General features: G+C 42.2%; 1 protein-coding gene and 1 pseudogene across 1 annotated transcript in view; both read left to right on the top strand.

Annotated features, from left to right (window-relative positions):
- The window catches only part of HNRNPA3 (heterogeneous nuclear ribonucleoprotein A3), a 47,147-nt gene that overhangs the window by 15,172 nt on the left and 15,234 nt on the right, over window positions 1-16,741 (top strand). The gene's annotated exons all lie outside the window — the stretch shown is intronic.
- On the top strand, window positions 6,751-16,321 carry LOC116810024 (keratin, type II cytoskeletal 8-like; annotated as a pseudogene).

Raw genomic sequence — 16,741 nt, 5'->3', positions numbered from 1 at the left:
ATTTAGAGACAGAGTTTCACTCTTGTCACCCAGTCTGGAGTGCAATGGCACGATCTTGGCTCACTGCAACCTCCGCCTCCCAGGTTCAAGCGATTCTCCTGCCTCAGCCTTCTGAGTAGCTGGGATTACAGGCACCTGCCACCAGGCCCAGCTAATTTTTTGTATTTTTAGTAGAGACGCGGTTTCGCCATGTTGGCCAGGCTGGTCTCAAACTCTTGACCTCAGGTGATCCACCTACCTCGGCCTCCCAAAGTGCTGGGATTACAGGCATGAGCCACTGTGCCCGGTCTCACTTCCTACCTTTTAAATATGGATGAAAATGGGAAGACACACTGTTCCTACCTTGTTCATCTTTGTTGCTTAGAAATTCAAACTCACAGCACAGGAAATAGCACAGAATCTAATACTGGAATTGACAGAGAGCCAGGAATGGGAAGAAGGTTGTGCTGTTCTTACCTGAGAAATAGAAATAGGTTTTTAAAGGAATGAGAAGAAATTTTTTAAATTTTAGATATCTACTTTTATATCTACTTTTAAAATCTTTTACTATTTAGGAATTTGGCTCTTTAAACAATTTTTAGAAACAATCTTTGCTCCACACATTAAAGGATACTTTAATGACACCTGGGACTTGGCTCACACTATCATGTAAAAAAAGTATTGGCTAGAATGTGATGTTCTTGGCAAGTAAAAGTAGCCTAGTTTCTGTCCTTTCCATCATTATGCTGTAAAGCTCCTTTCAGTTCTTAAAGGTGTGTCGTCACTAAAACATAAACAAAACCGAAATGTTTGACAGAGAACTTTAGGCTTGAGGACATCAGAACACCTATTCCTTATATCTGAGATGGTGCTTTGTTCATGAGAGCACTGTAAATATTTAATGAATATATTACAGAGAATGTTCAAAATGTATCATAAAACTTAAGATCTTTCTATGAGATTTTCTACAAGAGATTTTCTCTTGTAGAAAAACCTTAACATCAATGACATATTTAATGTCTATGTATATTTTATGCTCTACTAATTATCAATATAGGAGAATGACCTAGAACTTGGTTTTATTTCCTGCAATAAAAACCATAAACATGGCCACTTTCTTATTTTATATCTGTGAATATTATGATTCGGTTAATGCATGTTAAAACAAAAATCTATCCTGTAAAAACAGTCAAGAAATAATTATGGTGTAAGTAAATAAGGCTTCATTGACAAAGATGAGGCCTCATTTGAGTTTCATTTTCTCTTCAGAGGTCAAAAGTAGTCATCCAGAAAGTGCTTCATATTCATAGTCCCAGATTCTTTTTATTCCTTTTTGCCACCTCCATAGTTTATCAACAATTAGAAGAATAAAATAAAATATGGTATAAGTTAATGAGGGAGTTCTGGACTAAGTAATTCCTAAGGTTTCCTTGAGATCTAATATTTTAAATTCTATTATAATAAAATTTCATAAATAATATATAGAGAGGAGAAAAATATAATCACAGCAACAATGAACTAATTGAAATGCCTGAGGGGTAGAATCCTTTCTGGTAATCCAATCAGGCATGGAACTTCATTATTGTAAAGGGAATTATAGTAAATCAAAAGAACTGGAGAGCCCTAGAGAATAAGCAACACACTCAAGGTTACATGTCAGTCTAGTACTAATTTGTTAAAATGATCACATATCAAGAGAGAAAAACCTTTAATAACTTTATTAGATTTTAATTATCCCTTCTGTTAATGTGAATTGTTTGCTAAGTAGTATTTTTTAATTAGAAGCATAATGACAGTGGATTAAGAAACATAATGACAGAAAGTGGAGTCCAGTTCCATCTCCAGTGAGCTGTGTGGCCTTGCATCACTTACTTCCCTTGTCTGTTCTTCATTTATCTGTAAAATTATGGAATTGAACTAAATGAAGCTATAAAGCCCCTATGAGCTTTAAAACACTCTCATCACCACTAATGAGGTTTTGATCCTTTTGAAAGTTCTAAATATTTTCAAAAGTTTTGGTTTATCAAATGCCTCTCTAGCAGATCTAGGACTATAATTAGAAATTCAGTGCTTATATTTGATTTAGTGAAAATAAAGAAAAAGATACACATAGAAACAGGTACATAGTATGAGAAAGTGATAGTCTATTTCTCAACTCCATCCACACTGCAATATTGCTCCGCCAAATTGTTTATTTTAAGCTCTTGCCAACTGAATATCATAAAATCCAGCTAACCTTCTGAGAGAAAATATCAGGGAGTGTAAAAATGTAATAATTGTTTTTTATCTTTCATTTCTTTGTCGTTGATGAATAAGATTGATCTTTAACATTTAACAGCCCTACAACCAAGGTTGACTGAATCAAAGATAGATACTTGAAGTAAAACGAAGTCCATTACTGGCTTTCCCACATGAAATCATATTCTCTCCCTCTTCCTCCACTCTCCCAGTCTCCTTCTCCCACTCTCCCTCTTTCTCAAGATTTTAAACAGATACCTAAAACCTGAAGGTAGTTATGCTAAAGGGTCACAAAGACTTGCAGTCTGTTTGCCATTTTAAAAACAGTGCATCAATCTGCCAACTATATGAAAGAGGAAAATGGAGTAAATGTGCTAAGAGAAAGGAAAAAGAGACACCAGTTGGCCCGAGGAAGACAAAAAAAAAGGAGAAGACAGATTTCTTGGTCCCTGACAGCTTCAGTGTACAGCCTTATTTCTCATTAAGGCTGACAATATTTGATTTTAATTACCAAAATTATTGTATACCCCATCTCCTTTATTTGAACTAATGTGGGTAGATTTCTATTCCTTACTCACAAGAGCTGAGGCTGGTCCGAAGGAAGTGAGTTATCTCAACTGATGGGTCACAGTCAGTTACAGATCAACCTCCTTGTTCTACTCTTTCCCCTCATCTTGCTATCTTATTTCACTAGCCTTAAAAAAAAAAAAAAAAAAAAAAAAAGAGCTGAGACTAAAATGGCTGGAAATACACTCCAAAGATTGCCTGTAGAGCTGCGATGATCTATGACAGCCAGCGAGTAGAAAGCAGCACTTGAAAAGACTTCATGGAAATGTCTAAGGTCTTGGTTTACAAGGCTTTATGTTGCTAGATTACTGGGAACAATGATATTAGTGCCTATCCTGGAATTAATCAACCTAAAATGCTTCATGAGAGGCAAATGGGAAACCCAGGGGCATTGCAGGCTCTGATTCAGTGCAGCAGTAGGCACCCACCTGCTGGAGGTGTGCTAACACACTCCATCAACTACACCATGTAACTCTTATTTTACCCTTCAGTAAACAGCAGTACTCATCGAAAGAGAGTCAGTTTTCTAAATTTTAGAAACTTAACTCAGATTAACTGATAATATGATATCTGTTATATGATACAGTCCTAATTTCAACAGTTATGCCATAGGGTCAGTTTGTTATTTATTAGCTCTAGATTAAGGAATGTGTAATTTCAAAACTGATAAATCAAAGTCATTTGTCAGCCAAAAGGAGAAAAAACTCAAAGTTTCCATTTGAGGCCGGCACAGTGGCTGATGCCTGTAATCCTAGCACTTTGGGAGGCTGAGGTGGGTAGATCACTTGAGGTCAGGCGTCCGAGACCAGCCTGGCCAATACGGTGAAATTCTGTCTCTACTAAAAATATAAAAATTAGCCAGGCATAGCAGCATGCACCTGTAGTCCCAGCTACTCAGGAGGCTGAGGCAGGAGAATTGCTTGAACCTGGGAGATGGAGGTTGCAGTGAGCCAAGGTTGCGCCACTGCACTCCAGCCTAGGCAACAGAGTGAGACTCTGTCTCAAAAAAAAAAATAAAATATTATTTCAATTTGGAGGATCAAAATGTGTGATAACTCTCCCTCAGATATATGGAATCAAGTGTTTTGAATGTTCTGAACATGTGAGCACACTCTGAGAGACTCGATGCTAAATGATTTTTTGTTAGGATGCTTGGGTCCCTGACTAGGTGTATTTGAACTTTCTCCTCTCCCCGCAACAAAAAACATTGTTATTGCTTTATTATTTAATAATAGTATTTTCAGCTTTTGCAATTGTCTTGTATGTAATAACAGTTAATGCTTAAGATAAGTTCAGATTTTAAATAGTATGAAGAGTAATACATATTTCCAGAACTAAAATTGCTTTAAATCTAAATCAGTACACCTACTATGTACCCATATTTTTAAAAAATAAATAACTGCATATTAGAATATTTATAATGATTATTTTCACATGGTTCATATCTGATTTAAGGGACATTTCACCAAGAAATAATCTGCTGGAAAAAGTATAGTAGGAATATAGTTACAACATGTAGATAATTAAAATAATAAAAATTAATCCCAGCACTTTGAGAGGCCAAGGTGGGAGGATTGCCTGAGCTCAGGAGTTCGAGGCTAGCCAGGCCAACATGGTGAAACGCTGTCTCTACTAAAATACAAAAAATGCTGGGCACGGTGGCTCACACCTGTAATCCCAACACTTTAGGAGGCCGAGGTGGGCGGATCATGAGGGCAGGAATCTGAGACCAGTCTGGCCGACGTAATGAAACCCCATCTCTACTAAAAATACAAAAATTAGTCAGGTGTGGTGGTACGCACCTATAATCCCAGCTACTCGAGAGGCTGAGGCAGGAGAATGGTGTGAACTTGGGAGGCAGAGCTTGCAGTGAGCTGAGATCATGCCATTGCACTCTAGCCCGGGCGACAGTGTGAGACTCCGTCTCAAAAAAGAAAAAAAAAAGAGGAAAAAAAAATTAGCCGGGTGTGCTGGTGGGTGCCTGTAGTTCCAGCTACTTGGGAGGTTGACACATGATAATTGCTTGAACCAGGAGGCAGAGATTTCAGTTAGCTCAGATCATGCCACTGCACACTAGCCTGGGCCATAGAGTGAGACTCCATCTCAAAAAAAAAAAAAAAAAAAAAAATTGAAGAAATTTGGACTGAAAAGAATTACTCTGGCTTCACTTGTATACCCAATAATGTTTAAGATAATATATCTTTATATCTTTAAAAGACTATGATAGTATTGAACTGAACAAAATTTACAGTTGATATTATAAGCTTGAAGTAAACACACAACATATGCTAGTTAGTATGCTCTACAAATAAGCTACAGGATGTAAACAAGGCCAGAAATGTGTTATTGTAAATTCAGCATGGTTAATCCTACTAAATGAAGATTGTTTGCCTGTATTTTTCAAAAAGGAAAACAAGCTGGGCGCGGTGGCTCATGCCTGTAATCCCAGCACTTTGGGAGGCTGGGGCAGGCAGATCACTTGAGGTCAGGAGTTCGAGACCAGCCTGGCCAACATGGTGAAACCCCATCTCTACTAAAAACACAAAAAAAGGCTGGGCACGGTGGCTTACGCCTGTAATCCCAGCACTTCAGGAGGCCGAGGCAGGCAGAACACCTGAGGTCAGGAGTTCGAGACCAGCCTGGCCAACATGGCAAAACCCCATCTCTACTAAAAATATAAAAATTAGCTGGGCATGGTGGCGTGTGACTGTAATCCCAGCTACTCAGGAGGCTGAGACAGGAGAATCTCTTGAACCTAGGAGGTGGAGGTTGCAGTGAGCTGAGATTACACCACTGCACTCCAGCCTGTGCGGCAGAGCAAGACACCTTCTCAAAAATAATAATAATATATCCGGGCATGGTGGCAGGTACCTGTAATCTCTGCTACTTGGGAGGCTGAGGCAAGAGAATCACTTGAACTTGGGAGGTGGAGGTTGCAGTGAGCTGAAATTGCACCACTGCACTCTAGCCTGGGCAACAGAGTGAAACTCCATCTCAAAAAAAAAAAAAAAAAGGAAAACAAAAAGACACTTAGAGTTTTATCTATTCTGTCCCTACAACCCTTTATATTGTTTCTCTTTGATATAGTGGTCCTGTTTTGGTCACATATGTTTCCTCCCAAGAAAATCTGAATTGCACTTTGCTTTTTACTTGCAATTTTATGATTTTCAAAATTGCTGCAAGGGACTAACCAAAAGCATAGATCTGTCATATAAACAACAGAGTAACATTGTTTGGATTTAATATTGCTCAACTATAAAAATAATTCATTAACTCAGCCTCTGCCCCATTTGTGTCTGTCATTTTCTATAGATTTAAGGTTATTTCCATTGCATGAACTGTAACACAACTGAAAGCCAGCTGTATTTATTCATCTATTAACTTCTAAAAGGATTATAGGTCATCACCATCTATCTATTTTCTGAGCCTAAGTAGACTCCTTATAGTTTCATTTTTTCAGCCATTTTCTCTATTTTGTTCTATGGGCCCTAATATAATAATATTAATATATAATGGCTAACTTTGATTTTTTACTATGTATTGTGTTGTAATTAATTTAATACTTATAAGAACCTTATTAATAAGAAGCAGCTTCGGCCGGGCGCGGTGGCTCACGCTTGTAATCCCAGCACTTTGGGAGGCCGAGGCGGGCGGATCACGAGGTCAGGAGATCAAGACCACGGTGAAACCCCGTCTCTACTAAAAATACAAAAAAAATTAGCCGGGCATGGTGGCGGGCGCCTGTAGTCCCAGCTACTCGGAGAGGCTGAGGCAGGAGAATGGCGTGAACCCAGGAGGCGGAGCTTGCAGTGAGCCGAGATTGCACCACTGCACTCCAGCCTGGGCGACAGAGCGAGACTCCGTCTCAAAAAAAAATAAAAATAAAAATAAATAAGAAGCAGCTTCTCCACTTCTTCTGGAGTCTCTGCCTGGTTCAGTCTGCCTGCTTCCACTCCTGCCTCCACCATGGCCATCAGGGTGACCCAGAAGTCCTACAAAGTGTCCACCTCTGGCCCCTGGGCCTTCAGCAGCTGCTCCTACAAGAGTGGGCCTGGTGCCCGTATCAGCTCCTCGAGCTTCTCCTGAGTGGGCAACAGTAGCTTCTGGGGTGGCCTGGGTGGAGGCTATGGTAGGGCTAGCAACATGGGAGCCATCAATGCCATCATGGTCAACCAGAGCCTGCTGAGCCCCCTTAACCTGCAGGTGTGCAGGCCATGTGCACCCAAGACAAAGAGCAGATCAAGACCCTCAACAACAACTTTGCCTCCTTCATAGACAAGGTACGGTTCCTGGAGCAGCAGAACAAGATGCTGGAGACCAAGTGGAGCCTCCTGCAGGAACAGAAGATGGCTTGGAGCAACATGGACAACATGTTCGAGAGCTACATCAACAACCTTAGGCGGCATGGAGACTCTGGGCCAGAAGAAGCTGAAGCTGGAGGCAGAGCTTGGCAACATGCAGGACCCGGTGGAGGACTTTAAGAACAAGTATGAGGATGAGATCAATAAGCACACAGAGATGGAGAATGAATTTGTCCTCATCAAGAAGGATGTGGATGAAGCTTACATGAACAAGGTAGAGCTGGAGTCTCACCTAGAAGGGCTGACTGACGAAATCAACTTCCTCAGGCAGCTGTATAAAGAGATCGGGAGCTGCACTCCCACATCTTGGACACATCTGTGGTGCTGTCCATGGACAACAGCTGCTCCCTGGACATGGACAGCATCATCGCTGAGGTCAAGGCACAGTATGAGGAGACTGCCAACCAGAGCCAGGCTGAGGCCAAGAGCATGTACCAGATCAAGTATGAGGAGCTGCAGATGCTGGCTGGGAAGCACAGCGATGACCTGCAGCATACAAAGACTGAGATCTCCGAGATGAACCAGAACATCAGCTGGCTCCAGGCTGAGACTGAGGGTCTCAAAGGCCAGAGGGCTTCCCTGGAGGCCGCCGTTGCAGATGCTGAGCAGCATGGGGAGCTGGCCATTAAGGATGCCAACGCCAAGCTGTCCGAGCTGGAGGCTGCCCTGCAGTGGGCCAAGCAGGACATGGCATGGCAGTTGCATGAGTACCAGGAGCTGATGAACATCAAGCTGGCCCTGGACATGGAGATCGCCACCTACAGGAAGCTGCTGGAGGGCAAGGAGAGCCGGCTGGAGTCTGGGATGCAGAACATAAGTATACATACGAAGACCACCAGCAGCTATGCAGGTGGTCTGAGCTTGGCCTATGGGGGCCTCACAAGACCCGGCCTCAGCTACGGCCTGGGCTCCAGCTTTGGCTTTGGTGTGGGCTCCAGCTCCTTCAGCCACACCAGCTCCACCAGGGCTGTGGTTGTGAAGAAGATAGAGACCCGCAATGGGAAGCTGGTGTCCGAGTCCTCTGCCGTCCTGCGCAAGTCAACAGCTGCGGCAGCCCCTCCAGGCCGGCCCCCTCCTGCGGCTGCCCCAGAGCCCCGGAGGGAGGCCACTGTGCAGGGGAGCACAGAGAACAGGAGACCCACCCGAGGCTCAGCCCTAACCCTCAGCCCACCTCGGGGGACCCCCTTTGCCCCATGCCTCCAGCTACAAAACAATTCAATTGCTTTTTTTTTTTTTTTTTTTGAGACAGAGTCTTGCTCTGTCGCCCAGGCTGGAATGCAGTGGCATGATCTCAGCACACTGCAACCTCTGCCTCCTGGGTTCAAGCGATTCTTCTGCCTCAGCCTCCCGAGTAGCTGGGAGTACAGGCGCATGCCACCACGCCCAGCTAATTTTTGTATTTTTAGTAGAGATGGGGTTTCAACATATTGGCCAGGCTGGTCTTGAACTCCTGACCTCATGATTGGTCTGCCTCGGCCTCCCAAAATGCTGGGATTACAGGCATGAGCCACTATGCCTGGCTTTTTTTTTTTTTTTTTTTCCAAAATAAAACCTCAGCTAGCTCTGCCAAAAAAAAAAAAAAAAACCTTATTAAAATTTTGTAAAAAAACAAAACAGAACCACTAGTTAGAAATCTGACATAAGAGAAACAATATATAGGACTATAGGGACAAAGTAGATAAGAATCCCAAATAGCTATTTTTTTATTTTTGGAAGATACAAGTAAAAAATTTTCATTTGGTTTTACATTGTTTTTACAGTGCTTACATATTTCTGGTCTTGATCACATCTCGTAGTCTTGTAGTATGAGGAAGGTACTAGTATTATTATCTCTTTTCATACATAGTGACTAGGTTACTTGTCCCAAGTTTCAGAGGTATCAAGGAATAGTGCTGGAGTTCAAATCTGGCCAGTCTGGTTCCCAAATCCTTGCTGTAAACCACTATGTTATGTAGCCCCTGTGCCTATGTGGCATAAATTAAAGGCCAGAGCAAAGCAGAGTCCTTTCTAAAATGGAAGGCATCAGAGCTGCACATATCCCAGATTATATACCTCTACCTGCTGCTACTCACCAGAGCCACGTTCTTCCCAAGGCAACAGGGCCAGCTTGCATATTAGAGTCTGGTTAAGGCCTTGCTTGACTCCCCTTATTCCTACCTCCTGGCTCTTCAGGCAACATGGAGAGAGATGGCCACCAGGCTCCCTTCTCTTTAGGGACTCATTTTCTGAAGGAAAGCCATTTCCCACATAGTTTATGGCAAAGACAGGACAGGACTAGTCTTAGCCACAATTATAGAAAAGAGAAAATTTCTTTGTCACTTTCTTAGCTAGCAAAACCCATTTCCCAGCCTCTTGATGTACTCAAAGCCTAACCTACTCTTTTTTTTTCCTTTTTTTTTTTTTTTTCTGTGATAGAGTCTCACTCTGTTACCCAGGCTAGAGTACAGTGGCACAACCTCGGCTCACTGCAGCCTCGGCCTCTCGGGTTCCAGCGATTCTCCTGCCTCAGCCTCCCGGGTAGCTGGGATTACAGGCATGCAACACCACTCCTGGCTAATTTTTGTATTTTTAGTAGAGACAGCATTTCACCATGTTGCCAGGCTGGTCTTGAACTCCTGACCTCAGGTGATCCCCCCGCCTCGGCCTCCCAAAGTGCTAGGATTACAGGCATGAGCCACTGTGCCCGGCCAACTTCAGTTATTTTAATGAATTCTGGAATATGGCAGAGAAACAAACTTGTACCTTGAGGCCACTATTATCCTGTAGTATTTTTGTTACTTGCAGGCAAATTTAATGTGCCCAGCCGACTTCAGTTATTTTAATGAGTTCTGGAATATGGGAAAGAAACAAACTCTTACCTTGAGGCTGCAATTATCTGCAGTATTTTTGTTACTTGCAGGCAAACTTAGCCTATTTGCCCTCTAGTGTGTGTGTGTGTGTGTGTGTGCACGCGCGTGTGTGTGACAGGGTCTCGCTTTGTCACCCAGGCTGGAGTGCGGTGGTGCCATAATGGCTTGCTGTAACCTTGACCTCCTGGGCTCAAGGGATCCTCCCACCTCAGCCTCCGGAGTAGCTGGAACTACAGGCGTGCACCACCACACTCAGCTAATTTTTGTATTTTTTGTAGAGATTGGATTTCATCATGTTGCCCGGGCTGGTCTCGAATTCCTGGGCTAAAGTGATCCTCCTGCCTTGGCCTCCCAAAGTGCTTAGATTCCAGGTATGAGCCACCATGTCAGGCTTCTTTCTACCATTGATCAGCAAGACTTGTGGCTTTGCTAACATAAACAGAAGAATATCCTCTCAATAACACGAAACTTTGAGTTGGTCCCTCCTGATTCAGCAAGTGATATATTAAAGGGGGAAAAGGAATTTAGAAAAATCGTATCTTAAGATAAAAACTCAGCTTGTGGCCAGGTGAGGTGGCTCATGCCTATAATTCCAGCACTTTGGGAGGCTGAGGAGGGAGGATCGCTTGAGCCCAGGAATCCAAGATCAGCCTGGGCAATATAGTGAGACCTCATCTCTGCAAAAATAATTTTTAAAAATTAGCTGGGTGTGGTGGTGCACATCTGTAGTCCCAGCTACTTAGGAGGCTGAGGTGGGAGAACAGCTTGACCCCAGGAGGTCAAGGCTGCAGTGAGCTGTGATTGGGCCACTGGGCTGCAGCCTGGGCAACATGGGCTGCAGCCTGGGTAACATGGTGAGACCACAAAAAAAAAAAAAAAAAAAAAAAAAAAGGAAAACTCAGCTTGCTTGCAAGGCTACTGACATGCATAACACTATTTTGTTTTCAGAAGCTGAATACCATGTAACATTTTCTTTTTGTATCCTTCCCATATCCCAGTTCTGCCAGCCTGATCAACATCTCTGTCAACTAGAGCAAAGACTGGGTTCTGAGAAAAGCAAAAAAGAAACTAACAAGAATGGTTTTCAAAACATTATGTTCTTACAATTACCTGAAGGAAAAGAGCTAAGTTTCATTCCTTTGCATTCCTTAGGCCAACAGTCCTCAATCATTTTGGCACCAGCGATGGGTTTCATAAAAGACAATCTTTCCATGGACTGGGACAGTGGATGGGGGGGATGGTTGGTTATCAGGACGATTCAAGCACACTACATTTATTGTGCACTTTATTTCTATTATTATATTGTAATATATAATGAAATAATTACACAAATCACCTTAATGTAGAATCAGTGGGAGCCCTGAGCTTGTTTTCCTACAACTAGATCATCCCATATGGGGGTGATGGGAGACAGTGACAGATCATCAGGCATTAGATTCTCATAAGGAGCATGCAACCTAGGTCCCTTGCATGTGCAGTTCACAATAAGGTTCAGCCTCCTATGAGAATCTAACGCCACTGCTGCTGCTGCTGATCTGACAGGAGGCAGAGCTCCAGCGGTAATGCAAGCAACGGGGAGCAGCTGTAAATATAGATGAAGCTCCACTCTCTCTCTCTGAAATAATAATTCAGTCAAATACAGATGAATCTCCTGCTGTGCAGCTTGGTTGCTAACATGCCATGGACCAGTACTGGTTCGTGGCCTAGGGGTTGGGGACCCTGCATTAGGCCATTTCCCATCTACGCAACTCCCAAAGCTCATCTTTTTAAAACAGCTGACAAATTTATAGAAACAGAAAGCAGAATAGAGGTTACTAGGGCTGAGAGAAAAAGAATGGAGAATTATTACATAGTGGGTACAAAGTTTCTGTTTGCAGTGATGGAAGGGTTTTGGAAATAGAGAGTAGTGATAGTTACACAATATTGTGACTACAATTAATGACAACTGTAATTCTAAAATACTTAAAATGGCACACTTAATATTATATACTTTTACCACAAAATAAATAAAAGCTAGAAAAAAAGTCTCTTAAAAGAATACAGGAAAAGATGCCTACCCCAAAACCTTTTAATCATCTCTGTCTATTCCTATACCAACTTCTTATTCTAATTTTTATGAAAGCTTTTGCAGGCTGCAGAACGTGTCTAATATATGCTGTAATAGTAACCAGCATATTTGTTTGCTTAGCTGAATAATTACAAATAAAAGCACTTTACTTGGAGACCAGGGGCGGTGGCTCACTCGTGTAATCTCAGTACTTTGGGAGGCCAAAACAGGAGGATCACTTGAGGCCAGGAGGTCGGGACCAGCCTGGCCAACATGGTGAAACCCAGTTCTCTACTAAAAATGCAAAAATTAGCTGGGTGTGGTGGTGGGCACCTGTAATCCCAGCTACTTGGGAGGCTGAGGCACGAGAAGCACTTGAACCTGGGAGGCAGAGTTTGCAGTAAGCCAAAATTATCCCACTACACTGCAGCCTGGGTGACAGAGCGAGACTCTGTCTCAAAAAAATAAAAAATAGTCGGGCGCGGTGGCTCACACCTGTAATCCCAGCACTTTGGCAGGCTGAGGTGGGCGGATAACCTGAGGTCAGGAGTCTGAGACCATCCTGGCTAACATGGTGAAACCCCGTCTCTATTAAAAATACAAAAAATTAGCGGGTGTGGTGACGGGCGCCTGTAATCCTAGCTACTCGGGAGGCTGAGGCAGGAGAATCACTTGAACCCAGGAGGCAGAGGTTGCAGTGAGCCGAGATGGGGCCACTGCACTCTAGCCTGGGAGACAAGAGCGAAACTCTGTCTCAAGTAAATAAATAATAAAAAACAAATAAAATAGCACTTTACTTGGTACACGTTTTTTTCCATTGTATGACGTGGGGGCAGAAGTAACTCTTTAGCAGCTCATACCCAGATTCCTTTTACAGAGAGAGACCGTTTTACTTGAACAGAGCTCTAAGGTAAACAAGAGTAACAAAAAGAATCTCAGCTAGGGAAAGATTCTGCTTAGAATAATCCAGGGGAGGAGGAATACCTGAATCATACTTAAGCCCGGCAAATCTAGATCCTTGACTAATTTTCAAATTATTTGTCATCTAAGATTGTGTATAACTTTGTATAAGATATAGGCTTAGCAGTGTCCCCTTCATATTTACTTAGTAAAGAAAACCAAAAGTTCCTTGATAAGAAAAACTGAAGTATATATTTAAAAAGTTGTTAGTAGGAAGAAAAATGATGCCAGAGCCCAAGAAATTAATTAAGGCAATAATAGCAAGAGGACCAGATGAATCAAAAGAAAGGAAAATACAAAGAAATTAAAATCAGCAAATAAAGCAAAAGTATTCTAAAATCTAAACGGGAATTTAAGTAAACAGAACAAAAAGGGGTTGAGAGGTTATTGAAAACATAGGCAACCTTAAATGTCTTGCATTCTTTAAGCCTTTACAGTGTTATTTTATTATTATTATTATTATTATTATTATGAGATGGAGTCTCGCTGTGTCACCCAGGCTGGAGTGCAGTGGCACGATCTCGGCTCACTGTAACCTCCACCTCCTGGGTTCAAGCGATTCTCCTGCCTCAGCTTCTCAAGTAGCTGGGACTACAGGTGTGTGCCATCACACTCAGCTAATTTTTGTATTTTTAGTAGAGATAGGGTTTCACTATGTTGGCCAGGCTGGTCTCAAACTCCTGACCTCAAGTGATCCTCTCGCCTCGGCCTCCCAAAGTGCTGCGATTACAGGCATGAGCCACTGTGCCCAGCCCAGAGTGTTATTTAAATTTCGCATATTAAATATCTCTTGACCATTACTATACTCACAGCAATATGAAAGCATTAGTCCTTGCTTCCACAAGAAAGGAGATTTCCTAACTGTCACTCAGGTAATTTAATCTCTACATTCTACCTTGTTTACAGCCATATAGCTGTAAGATTGCAGCCTGGGCCAGAGATCTGTACAGCAGAATTGGAAGGAGCTATTATGGTGTGACTTGCTGAAAGAGTTTCTGTCCAAAATCAAATTCTTCCACTGACTTGCTTCACTGACTCTAATTCCCACCATTTGAAAATGTTTGCTTTGGGTTAAGGTATTATTCTCACAAGAAATTTTCTTAAGACATAGATCTCCCAGGGAGAGCTAAGATAACCCAAAGCTCTGGGATTCATTTGTTAATGTTAACTCAGCAGGACACGAACGAACAAGGCACAGGACAGCTAAGTTTCTGTGTGTGGAGGGTCCCGTGGATCTTTTTCTCGCTCACATCTCAGAAGTCTCATGTCACTACATACTAATATATTTTCCTCATTTAATATCCGATATTGCTACTGATGAGTATTTCCCTTTAATGAATTATATTTGGGTTATAGTTATCTTCACCTACATAGATAAGCAGGCAGTTCTTAATTTACAAATGAGCCAAACATTCATACAGTAATTTTGGTCTCCCACTGCCAATTAATTACGGAAAACAATGGAGCTTTTTTGTAAATCTGGGGCTTAATTGTGAAGGAAGAAAAGACTCCCAGGTCAAGGTGTGCCTACGATGGCTGACTCCAAGGACAATCTTGCTGGCAGTGATAGCCTACCTATTTAGAGGCCACTCTCTCCCTTTCCTCATTCCCAAATCTCTTCCAAATGTTGCCTAAATTCCACCATATAGAGTTTGTTTTGATTAATAAAATTCAAATGCACCTGACAAAGAATTCAAAAGGACATAGAGGCCAAATTTGGGGCAATTTAAATATCAAAAGGAATAATGACTGCAATTGATTATAAAACAGTGAATAAATAAAAACCCATGAGTCTATAGTGATAAAGAGAGAGAGAGAAAAAAGATAATTTGCCACCTTTGAAAGTGACTGTTATACTAACTTCTTATTCTGAAAATTGGTTAATTAAAGCACCTACCCTGTCTTTTAAGGAGGAATTGTAGTTCATTCCCAGTTGGTGAAGAGACGTTTTGTGTGTGTGTGTGTTTACAAATGCTAGCTAATAAATATAGAAGAAATGATATAATTAGAAAAGTCATCATTCTGTCATCCCCAATGAAATAATAATTCAGTCAAGGGTGATCAAGAATGCTAACACATAATGGGAAAGGTTGTTTTGGGGTCCGCTTTTTTTTTTTTTTTTTTTGAGACAGAGTCTCGCTCTGTCACCCAGGCTGGAGTGCAGTGGCGCGATCTTGCCTCACTGCAAGCTCCGCCTCCCAGGTTCACGCCATTCTCCTGCCTCAGTCTCTCCAAGTAGCTGGGACTACAGGCGCCCGCCACCACGCCCTGCTAATTTTTTGTATTTTTAGTAGAGACGGGGTTTCACCGTGGTCTCGATCTCCTGACCTCGTGATCCGCCCGCCTCGGCCTCCCAAAGTGCTGGGATTACAAGCGTGAGCCACCGCGCCCGGCTGGGGTCCGATATTTGCATGGGACCAAAGTACCACCTCACAGACGACCCTCTAATTACAAAGGAGGGTTTCACCACTTTGATGAAATTTAACATCACAAATAGCGGGACAATCTGATACTGTGTGCCGCCTAATGTGACAACAATCTAAAGTACACATCATCACCTCTGATATATTCTTGCTCAACCTGATTAATTTGAAGTTAATAAGAGTTTGGATTTAACCTTCCAATTTATAGGAAATGAAGGAGATAGAGAATCAAGTTAAATCGCACCTGCAGAAAACAATCAAATAAACCCAAAATGTAAAGCATCCTACAAATTCATTTGTCCTGATCTCTTCAAAAGGTCAATTTTATGGGGAAAAAAGTGGAGGTGTGACACCTTTCCTTACCCATTGTAAGGGTCATGGCCAACACTGTTACAACAGAAGACAAGTTAGTAAAAGTGTAACTAATTTATTTAATCAAAGTTTTATGTGAAAGTCATTTGTAAAGCACCTACTAAAAAGATTTCAGCCTTTTCAGACTTCCAAATTGGGATTTGTCTGAAAGAGAACATAAGTCCCTGTGAATGACTCCTTAATACTTCTTGTATCAAATTACCTCCTCAGTCTCTAAATCATTCAATTGTGGTGTGGGTGTGTGTGTGTTGGGAGAAGGAAGTGATATATCTTGTCATCTTAACAAACACACTAATCAGGCCTAACCTCTTCTTTAGCTTCCTAGGAGGCATGTACAAATTCCCTGAGAGTTCTCACGCACTTACACCACCTCATACTTTTCCAGGGAAAGTGGCCACTCCTAGGAGAACAATGGGTGCACTTCACAAAGTCTCTCAGGAAGTTCCATATCTCAGTGTGACAAAACCTTATGGAAACAAGAGGAGAGAGAAAACGAAACGGGAAGGATCCAAAAGGAAGCAGTGATGAACTAAAGGGAAGAACCAACGTCCTTAATAAAGACAAAAAAGGAAAACATCAAAAAGAAGGAACAGGGCCGGGTGTGGTGGCTCACACCTGTAATCCCTGCACTTTGGCAGGCTGAGGCAGGTAGATCACCTGAGGTCAGGAGTTTGAGACTAGCCTGGCCAACATGATGAAACCTTGTCTCTACTAAAAATACAAAAAATTAGCTGGCAATGGTGGCATGCACCTGTAATCCCAGCTACTCAGGAGGCTGAAGCAGGAGAATCACTTGAACCTGGGAGGCAGAGGTTGTAGTAAGCCGAGATCGCACCACTGCAATCCAGCCTGGGCAACGAGAGCAAAAGTCCAACTCAAAAAATAACAAATAAAAATATATAAAAATTAGCCAGGTGTGGTGGTACATGCCTGTAATCCCAGCTA

The sequence above is a fragment of the Hylobates moloch genome, unplaced genomic scaffold (assembly GCF_009828535.3).
Source record: "Hylobates moloch isolate HMO894 unplaced genomic scaffold, HMol_V3 SCAFFOLD_1, whole genome shotgun sequence".
In the NCBI taxonomy this organism is placed as follows: domain Eukaryota; kingdom Metazoa; phylum Chordata; class Mammalia; order Primates; family Hylobatidae; genus Hylobates; species Hylobates moloch.
Note: the sequence above shows the minus strand (reverse complement) of the source record. Positions and strands in the feature narration are given on the sequence as shown.